This window comes from Alexandromys fortis, unplaced genomic scaffold, assembly GCF_014885135.2.
Source record: "Alexandromys fortis isolate MF-2015 unplaced genomic scaffold, M_Fortis_MF-2015_v1.1 scaffold_15, whole genome shotgun sequence".
In the NCBI taxonomy this organism is placed as follows: Eukaryota; Metazoa; Chordata; class Mammalia; order Rodentia; family Cricetidae; genus Alexandromys; species Alexandromys fortis.
Genome location: NW_026067911.1, coordinates 17,870,308 through 17,885,971, shown reverse-complemented (window position 1 = coordinate 17,885,971; position 15,664 = coordinate 17,870,308).

The following is a 15,664-nucleotide window of genomic DNA, read 5'->3' as shown; positions in this document are numbered from 1 at the left end:
ACGGGGTTTCTTTGATGACGCAATAGGCCAAACCTGGACGAATTAATAAAACCAGGTTTAATAAACAGAGCAAAGCAACTCCCAGGTGACTCTCAGGGGAAGCAGAAGCGAAATCATGTGGCAGATCTATGGACCAGGTCTTAAAATACCCTGTTGGTGTGGTCCCAGGCATCTCAGGGGAAGAAGACCCTGCTTTGTGGGTTTTCTGAAGATGGAGTCTGGAGAGAGAGAGAGAGGTGGGGCCACAGTGGACGTTCCACTGAAACAGTTACATCCAAAGACTTCAGGAGTTAGGGCTTCAAGTGGTATATTTGGGGAGGACACAATTCATCCCATAATGGTTCTTGAGTGTACAGGTCGTAAGATTACAGGGTGGTGCACATCTGTAATCTCAGTATTCAGGAGGCTGAAGCAAGATAATCGTCAGTTCGAGGCCAGTGTGGGCTGCACAATGAGACCGTCTCAAAAACAAAACACAACCTAATAAATCTATAGCTCAGTGAGTTTCCCTGATGAGGATTACATGCAGATTAATCGTCCACCCAGCCCAGAGCCAGAGCTCATTAGTAGAGAACTCTTCTAGCATGCGCGAGGCCCTAGATTCACCCCACAGCACCAGAGAAAGGCTAAAATCTCAATGCACCACTGTTGCACTAGGGCTGTGCACTCTAATGGAGATATCCAACTGTTTTCTGATTAGAGTTGAGGCCTGTTCCATAATAGGGAACTGATGTCTGGTTAAAAAAAAAAAAAAGCCAGAATCTGTGACTGGAGAGGTTTTCAGCCCTAGGAGAGACCCATTATGGTTGTTTTGGCTAAACGGCTATGTTGTTAAACTGTCTATTAAATACTGATGTCGGGTAACTGCTGCTCTTGGTCTGGCTCAGAGATGCTGGTTTTCACAGGGGGCAGCAGTGGGTGCAGAGACTGGTAACTTGCCAGTGAATGTTGAGGCCTTAGCTCTAAACAAAACATCTGCATCAACTCCTACAGGTCTCAGGGAACATAAAGAAGAAGGGGACAGAAGAACACAAAAGCCAGAGAATGGGGAAGAATGCTAAGGAATCCTGTCGTCTCAACACGACATAGCTGTTGCCCTCATGAACTTCGAGAAGCTGTGGTTATCTGTAAGAGACCTATACAAGATCAAGCCAGTCCGAATCTAGCCAGTCACCATCCCAGCATGGACTGAAGAGGGGCTCCCATCGCAGAAGAACTACAGGCAATTGATGAATGTTTATGGACAAGAGAGACATCTTCCTTCCAGGCTGTGGCCGCTGACAGGTAGTTACACTCATGCAGACAAGACTAACTGGACTTAGTGGGTTATAGAAATGAAGAGAACACAAAGGTGGAGGGGCGCAGATTAGGGAAGTCTGAGGGGCAGAGGAGGGATGGGGGACAGATATGATCAAGACACATTGTATATACGTATAAAACTGTCAAAGAATATTTTTTAATTTTTTAATTAAAAATAAAGAATAAATTAAAATAAGAAGTTAAAAACCCAGAGCACCCTTTGCCTTCTCTTATATGAGAAACCACTGTCTTCCAACACAATGGATCAATGGTGCTCGAGTCTGTTTTATTTTCTTTGTGCCTGGCTTTCCTCCCTCCATATGACGCTGTGTGAATCGCCCATGTAGTTGCACGTTACGGAAGGCAGTTAATTCTCATTGTTCCATGGTGTTCTGCTGCCCCAACATACTACTGTTCATCTGTGTGTTTGGCTGTTGGCTGATGTTTATACTAGTCCCCATAAAGACCAGCACTGTCAATATTCAGGAGGATGCCTATATGTTTTTCTTTGGGTTCTCCTTCTTATTTAGCTCTACTGAGAACTCAAGAACAATGGCAATGGGTTTTTGATCCTACTGCACGTACTGGCTTTGTGGGAGCCTAGGCAGTTTGAATGCTCACCTTACTAGACCTGGATGGAGGTGGGTGGTCTTTGTTTTCCCACAGGGCAGGGAACCCTGATTACTCTTTGGGCTGACGAGGGAGGGGGACTTGATTGAGGGAGGGGGAGGGAAAGGGGAGGCGGTGGCAGGGAAGAGACAGAAATCTTTAATAAATAAATTTTAAAAAAAAGACCAGCACTGTCACTGTGAATACTACCTTAACTCTCTCTTGTTGAACCCCTGGGAGGAGAGCTGCCGACTCCCAGGGAACTCAGGTGTTCAGTGCTGCAGTCGCTGCCCAACATGCTCTAAGCCAAAGCTGTTGTGTGAAGTTATAGGCCCTCTAAAAGCACACAAGCCTCCCAGCTACTCCGGAAAGGTACAGTTATATGTCATACCAAAAACTTAGAAATAAGCTGTCAAACCATAGGAAATTAGTAAATAAATCATGTGTTCCCATGCAATGGACTAGGAAATAGCCCTTTAAAAATATTGTTCTCAAAGCATAGTTAAGGATACGAAGAGCTGACTACTCTGTACTAAGTGGAAGAAAAACAAGTTGCAAAATATTGGTACAGCGTGTGCTCAGTGTGACTTAAAAATCAAATTAATGAATATACTCTATCTGCATTAGAAGGACAGAGCATTGATCATAGCTGAAGACTGAATTTCAGATGATTTTTTTCTTGATAGTTTTCCATACTCGTTCCTGGAAATAGTCTTAAATGACCATACATTGTATTTATAATTGTTTTCTTTTTTTAAAAAAAAAAAGTTGTAGGTAAAATCATCCTGCCTTACATATTTCTTATGCTGTCTATGAGAGTTGGTAGGAAAACGAAGGTTCCCATGGAAACCCTTTGAGGGAAAAAAACCAACCACCATTTGAATGTCAGTATTATGTTTGACTGCTTGCCACTGTTAATTGAACTGCAGGCAAGAGAGGAGGGGGAGGGGAAAGATAACATGCCACAGGGGTGGGGTGGGTGGTCACCTCAGGGACCCTTTCCCTGGAGGGCTTTACTCACAGATCAAGTAAGTGAGAATCACCAGACATTCCTAGGTCCAATCTTTTGCCCTTTCCAAGGTCCTCCCAGGAAATCCCTGCAGGCAACCGCACAGGGAACACCCCCAGACGTTAGGCCAATCTGGCTCACGCTCACACGGTATTCTGGAGTGAGGGCCACAATGAGGGGCTAGAACACGGTCAGGCCCTAAAGGAAAACTGGGCTATGATGTGCTAGATTATGAAAGACCTTTGCCCAGAGAGGTGTGTTACAATCTTAACTTGGCGCTTTCCACTGGGTGGAGTGGGAAACTTAAGTCTGAAGCCCCTAGAAGCTGCCTCACTCCCTTACTGGAAATTTCCCTTGTCTCCATGCTGAGAGATAACAGTGATGGCAAACATTCAAAAGCAAAGCACAGATATACAGACAGTCTTTTAAGCATTACCTCACTGGAGCCTTTGAACCCTCTTTGTTTTTCTTGGGTTTTGTTTTGATTTTCTTTACATTGATAGACATTCTAATATTCCCCCTTTTCATAACTTCAGTGATTTATAATTTACATACAAAAAACTGGATGAATTTAAGTGTATAAATTGATATATTTTGATATTTAAATTTAAAACATTACTATGAGAGGTGATGAGGTGAATATGCCCGTAATTCCTACAAACTCTAGGCTCCTCTGTAATCGTTCCAATCATCCCCACCATCTCTATCATTAGCATGCTTGCTATCACTAATAGTTTACATTGTCTAGAATTTTATATAAATATAATTATGCAGGGTTTGCCTCTCTTCACATACCATATTATTTTGAAATTCATCCAAGTTGCTGTGTATTCCTATCCTACTATGGATATCTGTTCTCCTGTAGATAACAGTTAAATTGAATTCTTTACAGTTTGGAGCGACTGCACATACGGCAGAAGGCAAACATTCGGGTGCCAGTCTTTGTGAGGGTATATATATATATATCCTAAACAGTCATGCAGTATCTTTGAGATTAAGCATTCTCCCAGGTTTCAGGCATCCACTGGGGATCTTGGAACCTAGTCCACCCGGGTAAAGGAGCTCCAGGTCTATTAGCCTCCAATGTGCTTTAGATACAGTTTGTAGACAAATGAGTCTGAACTGCTGAATCTATTGTTTAAGTATAGAAGGCATTCGAATTCGTGTGTACTTTTTCTCAACAATTCACTGTTTCCCATTGTTTTAAATTTTAGACATGCTGTGGGAAACAGTGACGACTTTAACCGAGGGGCCCTCTTAGCACAACCGTAGCTGTCCTCCACGTTAGCTGCCCCAGCCCTGTGGTGCATTCCCATCAGAAGCACAACGCTGGCAAAAGAGAAAGTGTCGAAAGTCCACACTAATATCCCAGCGCTGTAGTCCTCATTGTCCGCTGTTCAGTGAGTCCGGTTTTATCCCAGGCTTTTTCAGACCCAGGCCAGCTGGCCTTGGTGAGTTCCTGATAGAGCATCTCCATTGTCTCAGTGTGTGGGTACCCCCCTCGCGGTCCTGAGTTTCTTGCTCGTGCTCTCTCTCCTTCCTCTCCTGATTTGGACCTTGAGGTTTCAGTCCGGTGCTCCAATGTGGGTCTCTGTCTCTGTCTCCTTTCATCGCCTGATGAAGGTTAATATTCCGGAGGTCAATGAGGACTACTGAGAACTCAAAAACAATGGCAATGGGTTCTTTGATCCTACTGCACGTATTGGCTTTTGTGGGAGCCTAGGCAGTTTTGATGCTCACCTTACTAGACCTGGATGGAGGTGGGTGGTCCTTGGACTTCCCACAGGGCAGGGAACCCTGATTGCTCTTTGGGCTGACGAGGGAGGGGGACTTGATTGGGGGAGGGGGAGGGAAATGGGAGGCGGCGGTGGGGAAGAGACAGAAATCTTTAATAAATAAATAAATTAATTAAAAAAAATCCCAGCGCTGCCAGACGCCAGGCACCCAGACACCAGCCATCCACAGGGCTTCAGGCTTCAGCGTGGCCTCTCAGAAGCGATCCTCGAGCTGGGGGCCTCGGCACCACGCTGTGACATCCCTTAAGCAGCCAGGCCTGAGGCGTTGCTTTCTGCCAGCATCGGAAGCTGCCTTCTTTCTTCTGGGATCATGTCCAGTCCTGTTAAGGAAGCGTCCTTCTCCTCGGGCAGTGCCTCTCCGGGAGGTTAGCAGTTCCAACACCTCAGAAGGGGCATCGTAAAATACCTCTGTCCCCCCAGATCCCAGAAAAGAATGAAAAATAGAAATGTTTCCAAGAAGTGTATTGAACAAAAAGGCGTGTGTTACATAACCCTAGAATCGCAGTTTTTAATCATCGCAGGCTTTGAGCTCGCATGTGAGCTTTGGCCTAATTTCCCAAGCTCCAGTTAACCAAACATGCTGGAGGTCATTGACCACAATCTTTTTTTTTTTTTTTTTTTTTTTTTTTTTTTTTTAACAAAATCCTAGAGTGAGAGCCAGTTAGAACTGAACAGGACCTTAGAGGTCGACTCTACTGAGCCCACGGCGTCACTATTAAAGCAATGACAGCAACCAGCATTGTCCAACCATGTCTAGGCGCCAAAAGCCACAACACACATTTACATCATACTTCCCTTCCACATGGGCTCCTCACATTCTTTTATTGTTCACATTTAACATATGAAGCTTCACGAGTTAAGTAATACACCCAATGTCACGCCTATGCCTTATTGCCACCGTCCACAGCCTTTTGGGCTCTAAACTGCTGCAACTTAGTACCTACTTGTTCAGCTAACAAGGCTATGGAAACGGAGCAACTGCAGAATCTAGGAGAGACTGCGGCTGGATATCCTCATTCCCCACCTCCCAAGGCCCACACAATCACAGCAAACCATTGCAGCCACTTGCACTATAAACCCAACACCACAATGGCTGCTTAGCATTCGGGTTAAGTTGCAGAATCCTAGGACAGTGGGATGTTCCGAGGCAATGCCGCTAAACCTTCTTTTACACACGAGAACACAGGAACTAGGGAGATGACATGCCTTGCCCAGGCTCCCACTGCTAGCTAGAAGGTAGAGAAAGGAGTTATGCTTTGGAATTAAAAATAGGATGCTGTTTTAGTTACTCCCTAAATTTTTTCTAAATATATGATTTGTTCTACTAACCTGATATTAGAAGCTGGTAAAAAGCAGCATCCCAGTAAGGAAAAAAAATCCCTTTGCAGTAGTGATTATTAACCTTTAAGAGGCCTTTAACTTTTACTCTAGAATTTACTGAACATGTAGCTCAAGAGTATAATGTGGTTTAACTTGAAAAAGGTCAGTTTCCTCTGCAGGGCATGCCAGCAATTTTATAATAATGTTGTATGGAGCCCTTCTCACTAGGCGAGGAGAAGGCTAAAAATTCGCTGTCTCTCGGTTATTTGTTGAAGCGACTGATAGATCTGTCTGTGGGTGGACGGCTGGGATTTCAGCTCAGGGGAACCTGTGGGAAGGTCCGTGAGAAAACGCAAATGGAAAACTCAACCTTTGGTGTCCTTAACACCAGAGCAGCTTAGAGTCCTTAACAGAGTCTCCCCAGCCCCCCTCACTCACACACACACACACACACACACACACACATGCACACACAAAACAAACAACAGAAAGATCTCTGCATTCTTTGAGATCAACTAAAAATAAAAATAAAACATAGTAAAAATAAGCCAGCAAAGGTGTGAAGAAGATAAGGGAAGACAAGGCAATGGTGTTGCATCAACAATGGTCAGACAACACACACATCGAAGGAGGCATCCAAGCCAGCTAGGAGAATTCCTCTCCAAATGTTCTAAGAAGGCACTGAACTCCGGTCTCCTGGGAAGTAAGTAAGTAGGTTATGCACCTGCACCCATAAATCCTTATAGGCTATGACTTCCTCTTTGGAGCAGAGGAGAAACAAATAATAAAAACAAAATGAGCATTTTTACATGACCTACCAGGAGGGTGAGGCCAATTTTGGGGAGCTGCATGTTGGAAATATGTTAGAGCACATGGACAAGCATCAGTCCACTGGACCAAGGCTGCACGAAGAGCAAAGTGTATGTTCATGCTCACAATTAGTTTCAGAGACCATTGAGGCTGACAAGGGTGGAAAGTGTGGTATCTAGAAGCCAACACTTGTAGTAGCTAAGCCAGCCTTGTTATACTGACCACGACTCCAGCCCACCCTTATCCAGAATGATGCGGAGCCAGCAAACCTCCAAGGCAAATAGAACGCTAAAGAAAGGGAATGTTTAGGCTGCAAAAGATAAAATTCAGCAGAGGAATGGCAGCCAGAAAATTCAAATATTAAATGCCACATGAAAGAAAGGCAATCTGGATGTATTGTGTACGTCTAGTCGAATAGAACTGAGCCCAGAGGGTGGAATTCCCAGAGAGCGGTTTTTAATCTCCAGATAAGGAAAAGCATCAGGGCAGCGTGCCTCTGTGGGCTCTGTAAACTCGCTTACTCTTGGTCATTCCCCAAGCATTTACTGATCAGGGCCCAGTGTCAGGTTCCACGGGGCTATCTGTCCTCAACTAGTCAACATCCCTGTATCCTCACAGGGTCCTGATTTGAGTACCAATTACATAGTTGCTCTACTCATTGAGCACCTGATGGGTGCCAGGAATTGGACCAAACGCCGAAAACAAAGCACAGTCCCTGCTGGGCACAGCAGCGCATGCTTGCAATCCCAGCACCTAGGAAGCTGGGGCAAGGCTAGTATAGTGAGTTTGAGAGCTGTCTGGGCTACATGGCAAGTTTAAGGCCAGACTGACTACACAGCGAAACCCTGTTTCAAAGAATAAACAACAAAAAGCCCATAATTTTTTTACTTTAACTTCTAGATAGAAAAGAAGAGAAAGGCCAAATTAGAATGGGATTTTCTAAGGGCTCTGCAAACAATAGCATTGGGGATAGAGACTTTAATTTTAATATCAGGCATAGGACGGAGCTAATGAGTTGTTGAAATAGGAGCAGCGGAGCTGCGTCCCCAACACCCCGGCCGCTTGGCTAGCTCATGCCCGAAATAACAACACACAAACTGTATTCATTTAAGAACTGCTTGGCCCCTGAACTCTAGCCCTTACAGGCTAATTCTCGCACCTGGACTAGCCCATTTCTAATGATGTGTGTAAGCACCCCAAGGTGCGCTTACCGGGAAGAGTCTAGCCTCCGTCCATCATGGCGTCTCTGCTCCAGAGAGCAGCTGTTGGGTCTCTCCGGGAGCAGAGCAGAGTCTGACCTCACTTCCTCTTCCGCCCAGCATCCTATTCTGTTTATTCCGCCCACCTATCTTTTAACCTATCAGGGCCAGCAGTTTCTTTATTGCTCAGCCAATGAAATCAACAGATTGATATGACACTCCCACATCAATGAGTCCTTTAATGTTGATTTTAATTTATTTTTTCATTTAATAAATACTTGTTGAATAAGTGTTATCTGCCGAACACCGTAAAGTTTCCACCGCCAGACAAAGTGAAACCTCTTTCCCCGTGAAAATAACTTGGCAAATGAATTAATCTAATAAAAGGTTTTGTTTCAAAAGACATCCCCTCCCCCCCCAAACAACATAGGCTTTTACCATTGCTCTTGGTTGCCTGACAGAACAGGAAGATAAGACGCTGTGGCTGAGGACGTTACACGTTTCCATCACAGAACTTGGAGAAACTCGTCCGCCAGGAGTTTTCAAGAATCTTTTATTCTGCACAGAATAGCAGCATATACCAGGCAGCACTTCATACTGTCTGCCTAGGGCACATCTCCAAATCATGGGGGCCCTGACTACTCCTTCCTATGGCCACTCTCTCGAGTCAGCTGAAACTCGCTGGCTGCCATCGGCCCACACCCTTCCCCACTTAAAGCTCTCTTAATACCCCCGAATCAGTTCAAAAATGCCCAGTGTCTGCCTTTCTTGCTTGGGGCTTTCTCTGACGGCCTCACAACAGACTGTGGAATTCTAAGCATGTGTCTGCGGCTCTGGGGGGGGCTGCTGGTATGTCAGGCCATAGGTTTTTATTGGGTTCTATATCCCAAGAGGGAAACTCTATCTGTGACATCTGTCAAAGAAAAAAAAAAAAAAAAAAAAAACGCCGAGGAAGAAGGCTCTGCTACTCCTGACATGGTTTCCTCTGGCTTCTTTGCAAATTTCTGCTGCATGGATGAACCATCCCACTGCAAAATGCATGACTTAAGCAGTACCCGACTACTAGAAAGTCACCCCAAGTCTCAGTCAACTCTTCTAAAAGTCCTCCTCTTTGAGTTAGAAGAGCACCCCCTGAAGGGATCAAGGTGTAGGTCCTAATCCAAGAACAGAAGGAACACCTCATGTCAACTTTGCTTCCTTCTTTTCTACTAATGTAAGAAATGTTTGTCTAGGGCCTGTGCCAAATACCACTTTGTCTTCGTTTCAGAAAGTAAAGACAGGGCTCTCTAAGTGGCAAAGGACAGGAAGCAATCTCTATCATGAGGACAGATGGAATTGTGACCAGGGCTTACTCTCTATACATTTTAGAAATTCAGTTGTGTTGGATGTCCTACCCATCCACGCAGACCCATGTTTTATGACGGGTTTTGTTGCTGCAGGACCATTGATTGAACTCTTCCAGGAGGTTTCTCAGCAGACAGAGATCAAACAGAGGCCTTCCTAGACATCTCCAGAGGACTGGGGGTGTTACCACAATAGCCAAGGTTCATGCCCACTTCTTCCTCAGACACCCAGCCAAGTTTGCCTCCCTGGATACTAGCTGTCTTGGTACCAAGGAAGATTCCAGTGGTTTCCAGGCCTAAACTATAGTGTAGAGTATTCCTGGAGACATCTCTTGGAGGTGACTTGAGAAAACACTTCTTGGGGCTTCTCTACCATCTCTCCAGTTGAACAGTCTAGACAAGACCCTTGAACTTCAAAGTCTCCATGTCTACCTCTCTGAGTTATGGATAATAGCAATGCCAGGGAGTTACAAGAACTAAATGAGATTTTCCCATCTTACTTAGGGTTGCTATTGCTGTGAGGAGACACCATGACTACGAAACTCTTATAAAGGAAAATATTTAACTGGGGTGGCTCACTTACAGCTCAGAGGTTTAGTCCATTATCGTCATGGCGGGAAGGAAGGCAGTGTGCAGGCAGACTTGGTGCTGGAGAAGGAGCCGAGGTTTCTTATGCATTGATCCCGAAGGCAACAGGAATTGATCTGTGACACTGGGTATAGCTTGAGCATCTATGAGATCAAACCACCTTGTTCCTCATGCCACACCACCCCAAGACAGTGACGAAGTCACGGGCTGAGGGCAATGGTATGGCATGCCAAATGTACTATCTCCCAGAGTTGTTTGTACCAGGAATCCTGCCCACATTATCCAGCAAACACCCAATCATCACAGCAAAGCCACTACTGAGCATCAAACCTTGGCCTAACTCTACTCTGCCAAAAGATTAACTAATGATACTTTGACTCAGGGTGCTCTAAAGAAACTATAGAGTGTGTGTGTGTGTGTGTGTGTGTGTGATGGACATTTGCCATGTTGGCTTACACAATATGGTCATGGTAATTCAACAATGCTGCCTCACACCAGAGATGCTGAGGATCTGGTAACTGCTCACCCCAGGAGGCCGGATGTCTCCGCAGCCCCACTCTGGCACTAAAAGCATGGAGAATTCCCACAGAGCTGCTGGTCTTCAGCCTACGCTGGAAGCCCAAAGAAAGTAGTTCTGTTCTCAGCAGAAGAAGGGAGCAGCCGCAGGACAGGGGAGCTCGTCAGCAAGAGTGAAGACAAGCAGAAGAGCAGTTTCTGTATGCCGTGGTCCTTTAGCTTGCGGAACACCGAAGTTACCGCTCACATTTAGGGTTACCACTCCAAATGATCTGATCAAGAAAATCCCTCACAGAAAGGCCCAGAGACCTGCAATTTACTTGGTTTCAGGTCCAACCAAGTTCAGAACCAAGATTAGCCATCCCAGCCACCAGAGTAGTTCCTGGGTTCTGCCAACTACTCTATCCCATCCCAAACTAGAGAGCCCCAATCTGTACGCAGCTATACAGATTCTGATTTAAAAGCAGTGTTGCTGGCGCTGTAGGCTGCTGCCTTCTCTCTTGCTGGGTCACCTCTAGCAATTACAGGACTTCTCAAAGCTATTCCAACACCCCTCCCCCACACCTGGGGCCACTGCGGAAAGGAGCGCTATGCTGAGGGGCATCTGCTGCCCCGGCACACCCCACGAGTGAGCTCTGCCTGTGGTGGATCCACTCAACCGCTTTCGGAAAGCCAGTGTAGTCTAACGACACCCATTCACACCATCGCTCCCCACAGAACACACAACTTTCTTCTCCCACTTCCTAGCTGGACAGTTACAGGAGCTCCAGCTGTTGCCATCAGTCAAATCACCAGAACTTCCTGTCTGGGCACACATTTTTTTTTCCTGAAGCAGCGTTTTCGCGGCAGATTAGCCCTGGCGCATCAGTGCTCTCTGTCGCCTAGCAATATGTGTCATCCTAGGGACCTAGTAGCTCAGTTACCGTCCAGTCAGTCATAGCTGATGCTCTCTCCCTCCGTCAGGTGTCTCACTGTAACCTATACTTCATACCACATGAAATGGCTCCAAACAAGTAAGCAGACACTAGACACTATTAAACATTCTGACACTCTTCATCACTGGGCTTCGTCTATTGATTATCAGTATTTTTCCCTTCCCGGATCCAGTTTGTCAAAGGATTTCAGATCCTGAACAAACGGCGCATGGTCAACAAATATTTGATACCCTGATTTACAACACTGGACACACTAGAATCTTCTAGGAAGTGGTAGGGATGCTAACCACAGAATTTTGGAGGCAGCAGTGAAGTAGGAACTAGAACAAAGCAAGCCCCTCATCCTGTAGATGAGGAATGAAGCTACTGATGTGCACAGTGTTTCACCTTCATCCCCAACCATTTCATTGCCTTGACTTTCAACCTATACAATAGATATCATGGTTATGAAGATACCACCTCTTCTCTTCAAGGCCTGCAGGGGACAGGGTTCCCACTAAAATACAATGCTGTTTGCTCTTGACTCTGGGAGTTTATTAATACCTTTTTTTTTCATTTCAAAGATATGAAGTCTTCTGAAAGCTGGTGAGTGAAAACTGAGAATTCCATCATTTGCCTAAGATGTTCGGTTCAGATCACAAACCTTGGGCTAGGGAGAAGGCTCAGTGGGTAGAGTGTTTGTCACACACCCTGGGGACTGGAGTTGACATCCCCAGGACCCACATAAAAAGCCAAGCATGTTCTGGGTGTGGTGGCGCATGCCTTTGATCGCAGCACTGAGGACGGAGAGGCAGGTGGATCTCTGTGAGTTCGAGGACAGTCTGGTCTACAGAGTGAGTTCTGGTACAACCAAAGATACACAGAGAAACCCTGTCTTGAAAGAAAAAAAAAAAAAAAAGAGCCAGGCGTCCATGGCTGCCACTTGTAGTCCCAATACTTAAGAGATAGAGACAGAGATACCTGACTAGAACAGCTAAAGCTGACAATCTCTGGGATCAGGGAGACAGCCTGCCTCAATTAACTAAGTGAAGGATCAACAAAGACACCCAGTGTCAACCTTAAGCCTACACACACACGCATACATGCATGCACACACACACAGAGACACACACATGCATGCACATACACATACACAATGGACACACATACACATACACACACACACACTTACATGGAAGGGAAAAACAATTCCCAAACCTGGCGACATGCCATAATTATTACCTTGGTGTTCAAAATGCAATTTCCCTACCAAGTTAATTTCTGGGTTTGATGAGATTTTAAGATCTGCTTGTTTGAAGCTTGTCTGTTTTCTCGGTGATCAAACCATTTCAAAGTTGGAGCTAACGTTCTATTCCTGTTTGCTCCTTAACTCATACATGAGTGGCAAGGAGTATCCGAAGACATCTGGCTATTAAAGCACACTGATGGCTAGTTCCGAAATCATATCTAAAGCTATGGATCAAAATAGTAACCAACCATCATGATGATGTTGAATGTAAAAAAAAAAAAAAAATCAGACTTGGCAGATCATCAAAAGTCAATCTGTTCTTGCCCCAAGTGCCTGGCCTTTGGGATCAACCTCCAAGCATGGCTCCTCCTGGCCTGTCTGTAGGCAATGGAGATCACAGCTGGGTTCAGACCTCAGACAGTGGCAGTAGGAATACCAGAAACCAGGAGGTAAGTGGGATTTAAAGCCTGCATATGTCTGCAGGCAAACACTTGTCAACATATAGTTTACCTCTTTTTGGAGCTCGTATTCCTCTGACCGTCTTCCTTCTAAGTAGTTCCAGGAGTTCTGGGGACGGCCAGAACTGCATATGCTTGGGATTAGAACCAATTTAGTCTGACTCGTCTGTCAAGCCACGGTGCCTGCTCTTCAGTTGGTTTAGGTTACCAAGCAGCGTCCTTGTCACTCAGCAGAATGACCTATTATCCAGGGGTGACAACTTAACGTGGGATCCCGGCTGCAGGAACCCCACCTCTTGGCGCTCTTGCCGAGCTGGGTGTGGACCCCAGCTGTTCATTTGTCCTAGGTCAATCATTCAGCCTCTGTATGCAAAATGAGGAGTGAAGGGAACATCTCCTCAGCTGGTTATGATTTGAGATGGAGCATTGAAAACACCTGGCACAGAGCCCACGCTCCCTAAATGGCTGCTTCTAGTGACTTTGGCCTGCGAGCAATAAAGAAATGGCAGCTGGAAGTGCAGTGTGGGGTCCCTTCACATCTGGGACAGTGCTGTAGCTGTCAAAGCTAATGGAGAGTAGAGAATTCTCCAGCACGTCAGGCCTCCTGCTGTCTCGCATCCCTCAAGAGAACTGTAGAAACAGCTGGTTCTGGACTTTGTTGTTACAGTTGGCACAGGGCACCTAGATGGATTGTTTCTGCAACGCCTCCAGCATCCGGAGGCCAGTCATGGCGACAGACCCCCAGCAAAGGCCTGTGTCTTCCCCAAGCTCAGCATTGATGGCTCTGCAAACTTCAGTGCTCTTAGTGTTTATTGGTGGATGAGCTGTTCCTACCACGTGGGGCAGAGGCAACTGCTTCTCCTACAGCTCCCAGTGCACCTTAGTCTGGGAGGCTGACTTACCTCTACAACAGACTTGGTAGAGGATGGAGTGAGAACATCCAGTCAAGTTTTCTTTCAAATAACAGTGGGGTAAGGGGAGCCCAGAACTCAGAAAGAGAGATATGGGGTACTCAAGTACCCCAGACTTTTTAAATTAAGCATTAAGACAGACTGGCTAGTTTAGGGGATTTGGGAATACAGGGCAAGGACTCCTAATCCGGAATATGCCAGACTGTTAACTTACCTGCCTTAGACACCACCTCCATTAATGTCTTTGGGATTCTTTTACAGAAAGAATTGGGACTTTAGGGCTCCCTTAGTAAACCTGCTGACACCTCGAACAAGTGAAGTCGCTCAAGGGAACAGCCTTGGCAGCCCGAAGGTGAGGTGTTCCCCAGCAGAGCAAAGAAACAGAGTGTTAGCTTTAACTGTAGGATCCAGGAGTGAACAGGCAGGCCGCAAACAGAGAAGAGTGCCCTACTCCACATGATGAGGAACTCAATGAGGCCTGCTATGTGCTGTTTCACTTTATTTGGCAAAAAGCCACCTCCATAAGGGATGCCTGGCCTCCCTTCCTGGAGATAAATGCCCAGTCATTGCCACAGGTCAGACTGCAGGACCTGGAAGCTCGTGAGCATGCTTCCTCTTATCCATGAAGTCTTTATGGGGCAGGAACAGAAGGAAATCTGTCTGTCATGTCACGTGAGCCTCACACACGCCTGACCTTCCAGCCCAGCAGGCAGAGGTCAGGTTCGGCTTTCGCTGGGCGTTGAATGGATCTTCTGTAGGTGCAGGAGAAAGAGCTCAAGTTGAAAGTCAGGACACCTGCCCAGAGTTTGGCTTAGCTTCACCTTAAGAAAGCCCTCAAGCTCTTTCTGCATCAAAAAACCTGTGTTTCTTTTACAGAGATATATCCAGAACTCATCATCATCCAATGGTTAAACCATCGTCTGGATCACTTGCGGTATGTTCATTAACAGCCCTGAGCCCCAAGGCAAGTCACCAGAAAGAGAAAATATAGAAGTACTGATAAATCTGCATTCTAGAAATTCTACTATAATTCTTATACACCTTAAAGACTGGAAGGCATGGTACTGGAGACTAGAGCCCTTTAATATAGTTTCAAGGTGGTAAAACCCTCAGCTTTGGTGACACATGGGCCCTATATCTGCCAGCCACCTCTCCGTCTCACATCTCATCATGTCCTGCTAATATCCAGATCCACAAACTAGAAGCCAGACGCAAGAAAAATGGCGTGTGTCACCCACCTACCCTTACAGCATCCCTCCATGTAAGCACTATCTTCCCCAGACCGCAGCTGAAGACACCAAGGCTTACAGGGTGTCCTAACCTGGCCAAGATGACATTACAAGTCAGAGTTTAAGTCTAGTCCTTAGGCCTTCTGTGTTCAGTTCTTAACCATTCCAACACACCGCTGTCAAGTCGCTCAAATGCGCCTAGGCATTCACATCCAGTTTCCCCTCTACCCCGCATTCCTGGCAGCGTTCTCTCCAATCCCCTGGAAGCACACCAAATACAAATGTCTCGCTGGATTCCCCGAACGTCTACAGACCGCACTGAAAAGTATCTGACGATCTTCTCCTGGTTCTCCATCAGACTTGCGTTCCAACACTATTAAAATTGTACTGTAGCTATTTCATGCTCCAATATCT